Raw genomic sequence first — 15,116 nt, 5'->3', positions numbered from 1 at the left:
ATGTGAAATCATGCTGCTTGAGTATTTTGTTTACCTAATAATCTATTTCAGATTAAAAACCTTTCAAATGTCAGATGCAATAATTACTTGCTACATTTGACTTTCTATGTGAACCTCCCAGTTTCCATTTTAAAAGGCTGCAATGACACGTTCCTAAAATTAACCTCTGATAGACATATTTCAATCTTGCTCTGATCCTAAAGTTATGAGACCATCCAGCATTATCATATCTCCTGCTATATCAAGGGGCAGTCAAAGTCCAAAGCCACAGGTGCCCTCCTATTAGAATATCTCAACAAGCTCAGAAGTATCAGTAAAAATTCTTTGAAGATAAAGCCATGATTGGATTTGTAATGCAGAGCAGGTATGGAAACGGTTCAGCTGCTCCCATAATTATCCATCTTAAGGTGAGAAATATACCCTTTAATCTCCGCAGGAGTCACTCATGGAAACTCACACGGACATTGTATGACTGATTGATATTTCAGCAAGCGGTGAAGCATCCAAAATGGTTGGTATAGGGTTCATGCTGTTGAATAAAAAAAAAGAGCAAAAAGAAGCAGCTCTAAGGTTTCCTGAGTATTACATGGCAAGTCTAAGACCTTGGCTAATAGCCCCAGGCTCAAGCATGGGATTCTGTTAACACAATGCTGGCTTACATCTAACTGGGATGCAATCACCATGGTAACCTACACATGCACAACCTACCCTAGAGACGGTTCACTTTGGAGAACCAGATCAAAAGATGCACATCGAGTAGGGCATTAAAAATGTAGTCCATGTTCTGGGAGAATTCAAAAATAGATGTACGCATAAATAAAAATATGTGTAAAATCTGTTTTAGAGTTTATATGAGTTGTGTTTATGGGGCAACTGTTTATATATGATTATAAAAAATGAGTTTGAATAAAATAATCATTATACAACACATTTAAAGCAACACATTTAACCAAATGTCCCCTCAAAATTGGATAAAAAAATTTTAATTCAAGGAAAAAACAAAAATTCTTAAAGATTTAACCAAAAAATATTTTTCCAGTAATTTGAATCACCTCAGTGATAACTAAAGAGTTGTTGTCAGAGCAACACGACAATAAATAATTCCAAAATAAAGGAAGTAACAAAAATCTAATACAGATGAAAACTTTTTTAAAATGCATGAGCTAGGGTTGCCTGTTATTCTTGAGTACTCACCTATAACATAAACAAGAGGTTTGATCTGGTACAAACAATGTCACTTTCACCTTAAAATAAATACTTGATTCTAAAGTGTAAAACATTTCAGCTTCTAGCTTTGCCACAAGGGAAATATTGGGATGGGGGAAACAGAGTCCCTTTGATTTTTAATTTGAGAAACTCACAGCCTTGACATATTCAGAAAGATGGTAGCAGTTGCTTTAAATCTCAACAAGCTCTCACAGTGACTCTTTACAGCCAAACGGTTCTTTTTTCCTTCCTTTTAATTAAAGACATTATTGGGATGACTGTAATTTTACAAATGATGAGTGAGACTGAATTTAAAAAAGCCAGCTAATTAATATTAGGCAACACGAACAAAAGCTTCAAACGTATCTAAAATTGTTTATTAAAGAAATGTAATTAACTGAGATATTTTGTATGTTTACAAAATTGTTGTTGCATTTCGTCTAGAATAAAGCTGCTAAGCATGGGAGGGTTTCTGAACACCCTTTCCCCCCGACTTCACCTTGCTACACGCCTCTTCCTTTAAATAAAAACATCTGGCAAGCACAGCTGTGTCAGACACAACAGGCTTGGATAATTGAGCATCTATAAATATTTTATTCACCAGACAGGCAACCAGCCTGCCAATCAGAGGGGTGGATTGCACACTGCAGTCATAGGGGGTGTTACTGTTGAAGTGGTTAACTGCGTATTCATGTTGGCGCACCGTTTTGTGTGGGATTTTAAATGTCAGGTTGAGAATGGCAAGAGTGACGTATGTTGGTATTTCGTGTGCTGAAGTGAAGAAAATAAAAGACAGAATCATAAAAAAGGTGACATAATATGACAGATCGTTCGAGGGAAGGAGCATTTTAAACTAGTGCTCTAGTTTAAGTCACATACACTGATCATACAAACTGATCATATCATTGATTTTAAATGTCAAGTTGGTGTTTTAAATTGTTTCTCTTCCAAAGTTAAATTTCCACATCTATGCTGAAATGTGTATAAACAGCCCAACAGTACTAGGAAGTTCATTAGTAAATTGCATCTTGATCACTATTTTTTGGGACCATCAACAAGCTTTTGGCCATCACTGCCATACCAACATGGTACTTAGATCAAACTACATGATATTAAAGCACTACAACTCTAAATTTAAACGTACTGATACCCACCACGTGTCAAATACACAACATGTGCTTTATCGCCGTTAACAGAATCAAACTATTGGCATGGTTGCACTTTGGGAAGTGATTATTTGTAACAGACCTTTCACTCATGGTTTCAGTTTTAGTTGTTCAGTACAGCTAACTTTGGCAACAGGCCAATATTCCAAGAAGCATAATTGACACATTTTAACAGGGTTTAATGAAATATTATAGAACACCCATGCATTAGTACCATTTACCCAGCTCAAACCGACAGAGGACATAAAACTGGTTACGGTTTTAAGGAAGAACCCATAAACAACAAAGGATCAAGTCATTCATGAGCTGGATCATTAGTTTCACTGTCCTCAGTGAAGCGAGGTTAACATCAACATTGACAAAGCCTTGCCAATAAGGAAAGAAGTGCCTCCTGCAAAACTGAATGAAACTTGTAGTCTCCAGAAGCCGGATGCCATCTGGAGAAAATGTTATTGTCAGAGGAGACAAACATTGAGCTGTTTGGTGACTAAATATGTTTGAAAGTGTCAAAAATAGACTTTCAAACTTCAACAACTGAGATGTGTGACGGTAGAATCATGCTGTGGGTATATTACATGACAAGATGTACTGTATGTACTTTACTTAAAAATTGCTCATCTTCCCAGGACATACACAATATAAATATTATAAAATGTTAACTTTTTGGAAACTTCACCCATTGTAAACCCATCAGGTTTTTATGGTGCAAGGTTGGATTTGTACCAGGAATCAAAAACGGTTTAAATGAGTTGTGTTCAAAACATTATGCCAAACAGACACAAAGTTTTCCCCTAAAGTAATAAATATAAACTGACTGAAAGTGTACAGTTTGGTTTGTTACAAAGTTCAATTAACAAGGTTTGGTGTTGGTTTATCAGATTAAACATTGTAGAAATACATCTGCTATCTTTTAAGAGCTTAAAAATATCAGAATGTGATTCACTAGTAATGTAAGGCTTTTCAAAATATCTGCTGCTGGTTGGCATATTGATTCTTAGCTTGAAGGGGGGAAAAAAACCTAGAAACAGGTGCCTTGTTGTGCAATTTTCAAATTTAACTTCTTGATATTTCTGAAATTTGTGACTCATAGGCCTCCCCTTTTATAAAATGTTTTCTTTAGAAAGAAAAAGCATTTTACATGTTGCACACAGTTGGCACTAAAGTGAACACCAACCATTTCAACAGTTTATCTGCAGCTTTAGGGGTTTCCATCCGCTTGCACTCAATTCGCTTGTTTGATTTCTGTTCAGCAGGAAATTATTGAGATCATCCATCTCTCGCTTCAACGATGGCAGAGAATCCTTTTAGCGACAGAGGCAATTTTTAAAAACTAAAAACAAACTTTGTCACTTAAACACTCCTAAGATAAATAAATTATGTACATAATAGATTTGTTTGTGCAGACAGGGAGACTTTAGAGTCTTAATTTCACAATAAAAATATCAGCTGATGCTCCCTCTTAGGAGGTATCAATATGATGGGAAATAATCAGCAATGATGCATGGCCGTCTGATACAACACTTGTGTTCAACTATGAACTCGTGTCAAATTTCTCTTTTTTAAATTCATCGTTTTGAAGAAACATGAAACGGCCTTGTGAGTGCACAACATTTTAGAGCTGCAAACGAAGCGAAGCATAAAACAAATGCAGAGGAAGTCAGTGTGCTCTGTGACCTGCCCACCAGCACAATCCTTTCATTGTGATTAACCGTTACTATGGCAACAGAGGGCCTACCCCTCGCTTATCAAGAACTTGCTAATTAGTTTGTGGACGATAATAACTTGAAGGCTTAAAGTAAGGCGAGCGCTGCCAAGATGGTTTCACTTCTAATTGTGAGTGCTAATTGAGACTCTGAAGTGTTTTTCGCTCGCCACTAATAAAAACAGCAAAAAAAAAAGAGGAATAAAAGGTCACACACGCAGGATCCAGCTAGAACATAAAGAGCTGGCAAACTGTTTTATACGAGGGAAACTATTTTATCCAGATATTTTTCATCTTAAATGTCAGAATAAAAAGAGCAAATTGGAAATATATATATATATATATATTTCCTTTGTAATAAAATTAGTGTTTTGACATATCAGTGCTAATTGGGAAAAATGTTATTATGTTCTTATTATTTTTGAAAATATGTACGATATCCAATTCTGGGTCTGGCATATTTAAAATGCTCCATGGAAGCACGAGGCATTCCACTACAGCGAGTGGCTTTGGGAGTAAAAAAGGAGACGAAAATTGGAAATTAATTTCCTTCAAGAGTGAACTCCAGCCAAGCTGCTTCAAAAGGTACGCTATATTTGTCTATAATAACGCCATGAGTAGCTTGGCAGTGCCAATATTTGTTATCGGTACCTTTCCTGAAATTGCCCATTTCAGACTTTTGACAGAGGTTTATTGTTTCTCTCAGAGAGGGTAGGGATTCTGGATAATCTGTTGGCAGAATACAAACATGGTACAAAGCCTAATTGAACTCGATTATCATTTCCCGACTCGACACATTTCCATTTGACTGCGCAGCAATTGGTGAGGGAACGCGCCAATCTGCCGAGAGATAACAACTCCAGCAGCTTTGAAGCAACTCGCGCCATCATCAGCTGCGTTAGAGACTGAGCAAATCTATAAACTCCCATGACCCGCGAAAAATAGAACAATTACTCTATGAATGGCCAAGGTCCCAGCATAAGAAACAAAATGGTAACTGAAAGTAATTAACTTATGCAGAATGATACAGAAACAAATATTTGCTGGATTTAATACATAAATGAGTAAATAAAAACTCTAGGTTTTTGTCCGACTTAACTTTGCATTTAAGGAAAATATAATTGTACAAACTATAGTCAGAACTTAGATATTGTATGTAAAATATGAAATGTAAATAAATCCCAGTCTTTCCAAAGTGTTTTGTTTTATTTACATTATAGCTTATTGGAAATACAGTTTCTTACCCCAAAAATCCAACTTGAAAAGTCACTCAGATCCGTGAGTGAAATAGATGATTCTCTCTTGTTTCTCTATTCAAAACAAGCTTCACCTCAAAATGATGAAACATTTGGAAAAACAAAGGAGACTTTTGATAGATAGCAGAGCTCCTACAGGCCGGTCTAGCAGAGAGTCAGCAGCCACAACGTGACAACATATGTTCCTCATAAGAGAAAATGTTTGTCAACAAATAAAAATGTTTGTTGACAACTGAGGATTTCCTTTTTTATTTATTAAATCAAAAGCTGTTCTTGACAAACTTATTCTCCCATGAATATTGGCTTATCAGAGTTAAATAACATACAAGAAAGCTAAAAGAAAATGAATGTATAGATTTCAGAAGTTGTCCATTTCAGCAGCTGCATTGGAGTAGTGCATTTAAACAATCCTGTGCAAAATAAAGACTGATTATGTGTAGAAAATTAAGACTTTCAGCTGCTTCCATTTACTGATATTGTTTTACAGAGCTCCTTGACGGTTTGACAATACATTCTAGTGATAGAAGATTTGATATACAATTCTAATTACTAATGGCTTTAAGAACTGGGGCAGAAATCTTGTCTATGTAAACACAAGTATTCATTCAGGAAGACAAGGCCTGAGCAACTTTAAACTCCTGAGTGAGGTGCCGGTTTATTAAGTCTTCAAGTTAGAGACTCACAGTAAACACTCCTTCTGTCTCCTCCTGTTCTATGGTTTTCAGAGATAGAATTTCATCACTAGTTGGCAAAAATCAGATACCTTGTGCTCACTATATAGTCCAGAAAATTCATAGCAGATGTCTGGACTTTGAATATTGAATTAAATGTAGACGTCTCGATGTACAAGCAAATACTTGATATAAAAGGAAACTTCCTAAAAATTAAGGCAATGCCATTTGGAGTAACTGAACCTAGGCATAAAACACACATAAAACCTAGAGCAACCTTATTAAAGGTATCATGTCTTTATTGCTAAAAAGATGCAGCACAGATGTGACCAAGATATTTATCATTGAAAAAAAAAGCAGGTTTATAGGTGGATGAAATAAAGTGAAATAAATATTATGTCCCTGCGTTTCATCGACGTTTTAGCGTCATTTAAGCAAAAGCAGCCATTCATCCGGTGCTCCTGGAGAGCAGGCGATGAGCTCATGAATTGGGTTACAGGTCTGCTGCGGGGTAATCAGATGCAGATTGACTCAGGTCACCACAGAGTCTCCCTCAAAGTGTCTGCTCTCTCGTAGTGACTCGACAAGATGGTTTACCACTGTTTTTCTCCATAAAATCTCTGGCGTAATTCAATCGGAACAACATGCATATTTTAGATCTAGGCTGATTGAATAAAAAACAACCAATGAGGTAGCAAGACAGCAACCTTTACATGCCCTTAAGAGGTGTAGCATCTGAGCTGGAGGAGCTCCAAGATCCCCAAAGGAACTTATAAACATCACAGGCACTTTTGCCAAAGGGACGGAGGCTTAGAGGAGAGGGATGTCCTGATGTCTTGACCTGCCATTTTCCACCTTCTGAAAATGCTGTCGCAGCAGAGTAGGTCTCAATTAAGAGGAAAATAGCTCTGATGTGTGGGGACAGTAACCTCTTGGCTGCCAGTGGGGAAAGGAGGAAGTTACCCAGAGTGTTTGAAGTACATCCAGCAGGTTGGGGGGAAAAAAAGAAAAGAAAAGGACTGAGTCATCAACCAATGCAGCAATCAGCAAAGGGTATCTTGCACACATATGTATGCACAGTCACAGCTAGATACCCACCGTAGGGCACCTTAACAATAAGAGCCAATGCAATGAGGATAATGAGAATAAAAACCTAAATTACAGGCAGGTAATTAAGGGTGGCATGCTGCTGGTGGAATGGCACAGCTACAACAAGGACCTGCAAATGGCCACCATTATGGGCAATATGGAGACACAAAGAATCTACAATAACCTGGAACAGTGAACCACAACTATGGATTGGAACATAAAATGTGAAAAAACTGAACACATATGAATACTTTTGCAATGAAATAAGTATGAATGCTCATTCTTAAATAAAGGCGCTGATGTCATTCTCAAGGCCAGAAACAGCAACACCATGCAGCCTTTTGTTGGCTATGGAGACAACCTTACAGATCACAACAAGAAAGAAAATGGACCAGCCCTGCAGGCTTGGTGGGCATCGGTTCCTGGGAAGCTTGCCTTTTTGAATCAGTCCTGGTGTGTAGTGCCAGGCCCGCTCAGCAGGACAGAGAAAAGCTGGCAGCCTCTTTCCTCACTGGTAACATGTATTATTTGTCTTTGTCAGTTTTCAGTTTCAGATCCTCCTTGTGAGACTCTCTGGTCCACAACATGTGGCTTATCAAACATTCCAGTGATTTATCACTCAGTTATTGGTATAAAGGAGCTGAAGAACAAGTCTGATAATATCAAACCAAGCACAGATAAGTGAAGAAAAATAGACACTTAAATAATAAGGTCTAAATTTGAAATAACAGAACAAGCTGCCAATATATAAACCTTGTGAAATCACTCTGATTACCTAAAAAGTCAGATGTAAGTACAGTAAGTCAATAAGACGTTGGACATTCATGATCAAATGAAAGCCCAAGGACTGGTTTGAATGGGAACCTTTAATTCTCTGTCATCGCCAATATCCTTATTTCACAAGAAATGCAACTACACATTCAGATTCTCACAAAATTACATTTAGGATTTCCAAATTGTAAAGAAAAATTAGGTTTTTAAAATAAATAGCAAAGAAGAAATCCAATTCTTTCTTGATGATTGTAGCTGCTGACTCTATTAAATGATCATGGTGACATTTACCTCCAGTACCCTTTCCTGTTCCTCACCAGCAGATAAAACAGTTCAATCTGCTCCTGTCTTTACTTATATGACACGTTGTCTTCATTTCTTGTTTACCACTCTCTTTCTAAGTCCTTCTCTTTTTGACAGCCACTGGACTGTTATTTATATGCAAATACCCATATCTGATTGAAAAAAAGAAAAACAAAAAAGGTTTTTTTTCCCTAATCATAAACATTGGCCACAAACTTTGAGGTTTCCCCCTTCTGTATTGGATTCTGCTCCCTTGATTGGCCAAGACCTCCAGAGAGATCCCTGCTGTGTGTAATTTCAACTCTAAGGGAAACAGGAAGCACAAAAGTAGTTGATGTTAAAGGGTGAAACTTCACCATCTGGATACTTGCAGTGAAGAAAATTACAGGGACAATGGAAAATAAGGCATGTTTATCCCAGTTTTTTATTATTCTTGTATAGTATTGGAAACATTTTATGCTCACTGAAAACAGCAAACTATCACCTAACAATGGATGGAGAGAGATAAGAGATTTAGAGTCGTTACAGATGGTGATGGCTGTGGGCAGAAAGGATGTCCTATAGTGGGCTGTGTTACCACGGTTCTACGTCTATGAATAGACTCTGTAGTTGTAGTTTTGACAAGACTAATGGAAATAGTGTTACCCAAAGTAGTTTCAAGTACAAGAAGTTAAGTGTGAGCACAGATTCAACACACAAAAAAGATATATATATATATAGAAAAAAGAAGCTTGACTTGAAAAGTTACAGTAATATTTTGTAATTGTCCAAACAATTTTTCTATTGAAAAATTTCTGCATTAGTGTGAATAGGACCTTCCCTCCACCTATGTTGAATAAAACTGCAATGAACATCTAAATGGAAAGTGACAATAAAATTGTCTTTTAAATGTTAAAGCAGGTGCTTTCTATTAATTTACTGAACAATAGGAGAGCTTAATAATTGAAATTGCTTCAGTATAACACAATTTGGCAATCTGACCTTGTCTGAGTTGTTGAGAGAACTGCATCTGCCTCATTCTCAATATAGTCCTAAGAGTGTTGATTATGTGAGTTATTGTTTCTAATGGGAATTTAATGGTATATAAAAGCCAGAGTCTATTTTCATGTTTACTTGCAATTTTTGCCCATTTTATGGGAACGTTACATAAAAAGCAGAATTAACAAAGAGCCTATTATGAGCAGGGTTTCACCTCTGGAGAGAGCACTATATCATCAGAAAATCATCCTTCTGTTCCCCACGGCGCCAGTAATCCTCTCATCTAACAAACAGCCTTGGGAGGCGTCGAGACACACAATATAAACAATACCGACTCCTGAGGAAAAAAAACAAAACAAAACACGAGTGCTGCATTGCAGACATGACTGCGCACATAAGATGATCCCCCCCCCTTCACAAACGTTCTCATCCACCCACACAGGAACGAGAATCTGAGCGAGAACAAACACATACACATGGAGAACTGGTCACACTGCCTCCGCCGGCAGCGCTGCCAGCCTGTTATTCTGTGCTGTATCATGGCAGTGTGGGTGCATCAGCTGGTGACTCAGACCACACCGGTCCACTACAGACACCGACACACCATTTGGGCGTTGTGCTCCGTCGCCCCCGCAATATAAGCGTTGGTGAAAATAGAGCATACCCAGATGGATAGAGAGTCTTGTCACATCGGCCACTGAGTCAGCCGTCTGTGAAATGATAAGATGGCAAGAATATGTAGCCAAGCAAGCAGAGGGTATGGTCCTGATGGGCGCTGGTGTCAACTCTAGTATGTCAACTCTGACCTTGTTTTGTTTTTCCCACATGGTTAACTACCCCATCACCATTTCCCCTTCTCTACCTCTGCTTTGCCACTACTCTCTCTCCATTTATCTAGTGCAAAAGTGGGAGGATGAGGCGAGGTTGTGAGAGGAGAAGGATTGTGAAATTATTGGAGTTTCACAAGGACAGAGAGATCTCTAAAAGTCACAGATGGAAAAACCTCACTGCCACAAATCACTTGAGGCCTTTGGCGCTAACTCACCAGACGTAGATTGTAGATTATCACTCAGTTTCTGTGCAGATGTGTCATCAAGGTGGAATTTTTCATAAGAAAATTATCAATTGTTGACTGAAATTCAGAGGTTTGTGGAAGGTTTCACCCAAACACACTGCAGATTTTTTACAAAATTTTACAAGTCTGATTGTATCCCTGAATTCACAGAGCACAACTACACCAACTAAACTTTGCACAACACTTCTACACACACACACACAAACAAGCAGATGGGGATTCAGGGAAACCTAGCGGCCTGGAACCAGAGTAGAGCCAGGGTTTCCCATTAGAGGACATTACTGTCAAACACTGGAACAAAAACTACCTGCTGTACACTGATTACCAACCTACCTCTCGCTACAATTCAATTACAAACTGGATAATACGAAGCGCTGCACTCATTCTCTGTGACAATGTTAAGCCTGTGACATAAAGAAGGGTTGACAGCTGGCGGGGATGTTTCCTGAAAATGCAGATGTATTTCTTACCACTCACCACAGCCCCCTTTTCTGCACAATGCATTGGCCTTGTCCTCTTTGCAAGTCAAATAGCAGCACTGGATTTTTCAGAGTGGGACAGTATCTTCTTATAAGTCAGTGAGAAAAATAGCAACATTTTTTTTTTTCAGAAAAGAAAAGGGAAATTAGAACAAACAGGGTTTTAAAATGTATGTTTGCCAGCTTTTGTGATCAAAGTTTCATGAAATGTCATTTTCTCAACACTGCAAGCCTGTATGCTTCAAAGCTTCTTACCCTGTTAAATAAATCTATCTAAAAAAACTTTAATATATAAAGAAGGCATCAAAGTGACAGTTTTCCAGCAGGAAAATGTCACTGCTTTGAGATTATTTCCTTTATCTAATGAAAGTCTGAGTAAAGTTATCAAGTGATGTGGTATAATAAAAAAGTTATCTTCCGGGATTTTACTGAATATTACCTGTGCAGGTGAGGGTCACACAGTGATGAGCAGGAACTACTTTCTGAAGAACATTTGGCCTCAACTCCAACAGAGAATAAAGTTGACAAAAAAAAAATCTAGTTATTGATGCAACAGATTGGTTGGTCACTGTAATCAACCAGTTTCAAGTTTAACTAACCCTGATTAGTCAAGCAGAAACATAATAATGTCCACTTTGGAACTGTAAACACAATCATGCTTATATGCTAACACAAACCGCTAACCACAACACTCTTCAGTATGGATGTTGTTGCCGTGGGACATAGTAAAAAGTGAGAGTATGTGACTTATGGATGACGATGTTCTCGAGAAGCAAATTCAATTCAATGTGTTGTTCATAACATACATTTTGAATGGCAACCTATGCAAGTCATTTAAAATAAGTAATTTAAAGCTGGTTTTAGTGCAAGCAGCAAAATTAGATGATTAATTCTACGAGTTTGGCCTTGTTATAATGAGAATGATGCAAACTCTAACTACAAGAAACAAGCAGAAAGTGTTTGCATTAAGGATAGAATCACTTTCGACTATCAGAGTAGTAGAAAAAAAAGATACAAACAAGGCAAATATGGCCATTTTTAAACTACTTTCCCTGTTACATAATAACAACAGCTCTCTGAATACACAAACTATAATTGTCTGATCTTTTAGCCATCCAGTTAATAACAACCAGTTTGTTTTCCTGGTTTAAAATAAGCCATCCTTTTCTGTTCCAATTAGAAACCCTGCATTAAACTTCCATTAACATGCTCTCCACTCTTTCTTCTCTTGCCAAATGTATGCATAGTCCAGACAAGCAAGAATGAAAATGCATGAGGTATTTTAGCCATTTTGGGCACAGAGATGTGCAACAGTTAAAAACATAATTCACAATGTCAGCAAATTAGAAACTTTATGTACTTGAATTAATAATAAATCCTTGTACGGTTGCAGAATAGGGGGGTAAGAAAAGAAGAAGCAGAGAAGGGAAAAGGACAAGAAAATGGAAATTGAGATCCTGGTGCTAGGAGCATACATTTGCATATACATAATTAATTAAACCGGGGTTCACTGCTCTAGATGGATGACCGTCTGAGGGGAAGGCAGAGAGCTGTGGTGGAACAGTGCTAAAAAGGTTAAACAAAAGGGTGATTCTTATCTTACTGAAGGAAATAATCCCTGTAATTTAACTCGCCGACTCATCAGCGCTGATTCATATACCCAAAACTGGCTTTGCAGAATTTATAGCTAAAACCAAGGAATGATTCACAAAAGACTGCCAACAAAAAACAAAAAACAAAACAGTGACTGTGTTGGTAGGAAGCGCAGGTTCAGTCAGGGTAACAATGGATAATTCAATACAAACAAATTTACCAACCTCAGAGGTAGATGAGCACACTGTATTAATCCATTGTTCTTCCAGCTCTTTAAACCAACTCATATTTGAAAACAGAGATGTCATTCCAGCTGCTGCAAGGTAAGTGAGGCATTTTAAGAAAATACGAAGCAAAAAAGGTGCGAAAGTCGGTATTTAACAATTTCTTCAAAAACAAATGTCAAAACAAGAGAGTTCAGATCTGAATGTGATAAGGCTACCATATTTCAAGAACTAACAGCTCCTGCAGATTTTTGGATAGTGATGGAAATATTTTTGCAGAGATAAAACCAAGTGTTTGCAAAAACACCAAAGCTGATCAAAATGTAGTTTTCTTTGAAGATAAAAAACACTACCAACTGCAACACCCAGAAAATAGGTAAAGATGGCAATGAAGTTAAGTATACCTCAATAGTTTAGAAGTGCCAACTTATAAAGTTAAAAAATTCTTAAATTGCCTTTTTTTTACTCAGAAAAACTGCAATTTTTCAGTGCTCAAGTACTAAGACTAAACAACCATAAGAAAAGAGAAAAAACAAATGGTTACCAAATGTTTCATTTTACAGAAAACGTGTAGAGACCACAGTTATTGTTCACGACCATCAATATGCCAGTTTTAAAAGAGTATAGAAGATTATGGGATGATAAATTTGGTAAAAGTGAAGCTGTTATTGACAACGAATCTTGGGAAAAAAGCATAAGAAGTTTGATTAGAACCCTCACCTTTGTTTCAGATGCTAAATTGAAAGGTATGATCAGAATTTGGCATATATGTAAAAGGTCAAGGTCGAGCCCTTAAGAATCAAATGAATATCCTCAATGAATATCCCTTGTTGATGACCTTGCCTATCATTTTATGACTAGAGCCCATCTCATGATGGCCACTACAAGCAGGATAATGCACCATGTCACAAAACATCTAGTGTAGACTTGAAGCAGTCATGTTGCAGATACTCCCTTACATCAAAACAAGAGTCCTGAGCAGACATACACATTGTTGATGTTAGAAACTATCAGCCTAAGCCCTGGATAACAGATGTGACTTGACTAGATGAAGCCACAGATTTTAGTGCTTTATGAAATTGACTGCACTTGACAAGAAATATGGAAATTTATCATTGCTAGATCTTGTTGCACAAGCGGGGAGTTTTAAGTCATATGAATGAGATGTGTTAGAGAAGCTATTTTCAAATTTTCTTTACATTAAAATCACAAAATAGAGCTTAATTATTCTTCACCTGAACAGCGGCTTTCCCTACCAGTTGTCTACAAAATTAATTTCTGGCCAAATAATACATGTACCTCTGTGGATGCTTCATTTAATAGCAGACACTAACCTCTGACTCATCTTTTAAAAGAGGTAGACACAAAATGAGGATTCGTTTCAGAAATATTTAATGCGACTGTGCTGCCGTTGTTTTAGGGCGAGAAAAGAAAAATTAAATATCAAGGTTTATGCGGGGCTCATGTTTTCCGTCATTGCTTCGGCCCTTCCATTTCTCTTGTCTTTGCCATCTTGCTCAGCTGCACATCATCTAATAAGGCAGGAATGCTATAAAAATAACCCTAAACCCCCTCAGCCTGCCAAATTCTGACACCAGTCTAATTGAGATGCCATCATAAATTTTGAAGTCTGTGATTCTTTTATAGAGTATGGGAAGAGGCAAGCTAAATGGATGAGAGGGAGCTGGTTGCCAGTAATGTATGAAAAAGGGGAAAGAGGGGGCTGAGATGGCATGTGTGTGTGTGTGATGGGCTAGGCGTGTTGGAGGAAGGTTTGAGGGGGGGCGAGACAGACAGACGGCAAACACATTCAAAGACAGACTGAGTGCACATCTCTTAACTCTGTGCATATTAATGCAGCACTGCAGAAATCCAGTCAGCCAGGCAGCAGCCAAGGTCAACAGAGATTACCAGGACCATGACTAAACATGCTGGCCAACGATTACAGAGAGCATCCTCCTCTCCTTTCCCCATCATCCTATCCATCCGCTCTATAAGGCCTTGATCCTCACCACCCCTCTCCCGCCCCGAGTCCATCCAAGTCCAGGCTCAGTCGCTAATGAAACAACATCCCTCCCTCTAAGTGATCAGCTAAAGTGGGAAGCGGGAGGAATACATGAATTTTTCATGTACAAAGCGTACAAAATATGGGAGGTTGTGATGATGTAACAAGACAGGGTTTCTTACCTCTCTTCACCTCCTCTATTTCTGCTTCCAGCAGAGTGGGAGGGAATGGTAAAAAGGAGGGGAGGAAAGTAGAGGGAGAAGAAGCAAGGGCGGGTGTGGATGGATTACTTCAGGACCAACGTAGGAGCTTAAGGCCACCCTCGAGTCCTTTTCATCACCTCCATTAGGCATGTTGCATAGCTAATTGACTGTTTTCGGCCAACACGTTGAATTAGCACTCACTGTGAGCATGCTAGCTGTATGTGTTTAGGGTGAGACACGTTCAGCTATGTTCAAAACAATAATAGTGCATTAATAAGTTTGTACACCTTACCATATAGTTCTGACCTTCTCTACAACCTGGAGAATATCCGAAGGCGTCACTTTCCTGTCGAACATTTGAGCCGTAATTTCTCAGAACTGCTTCTCATCCATCT

General features: G+C 38.1%; 1 protein-coding gene across 5 annotated transcripts in view; it reads right to left on the bottom strand.

Moving 5' to 3' along the window:
- LOC122827182 (interleukin-1 receptor accessory protein-like 1) overlaps positions 1-15,116 on the bottom strand; it is a 236,305-nt gene that overhangs the window by 131,441 nt on the left and 89,748 nt on the right. The gene's annotated exons all lie outside the window — the stretch shown is intronic.

This window comes from Gambusia affinis, linkage group LG24, assembly GCF_019740435.1.
Source record: "Gambusia affinis linkage group LG24, SWU_Gaff_1.0, whole genome shotgun sequence".
In the NCBI taxonomy this organism is placed as follows: Eukaryota; Metazoa; Chordata; class Actinopteri; order Cyprinodontiformes; family Poeciliidae; genus Gambusia; species Gambusia affinis.
Note: the sequence above shows the minus strand (reverse complement) of the source record. Positions and strands in the feature narration are given on the sequence as shown.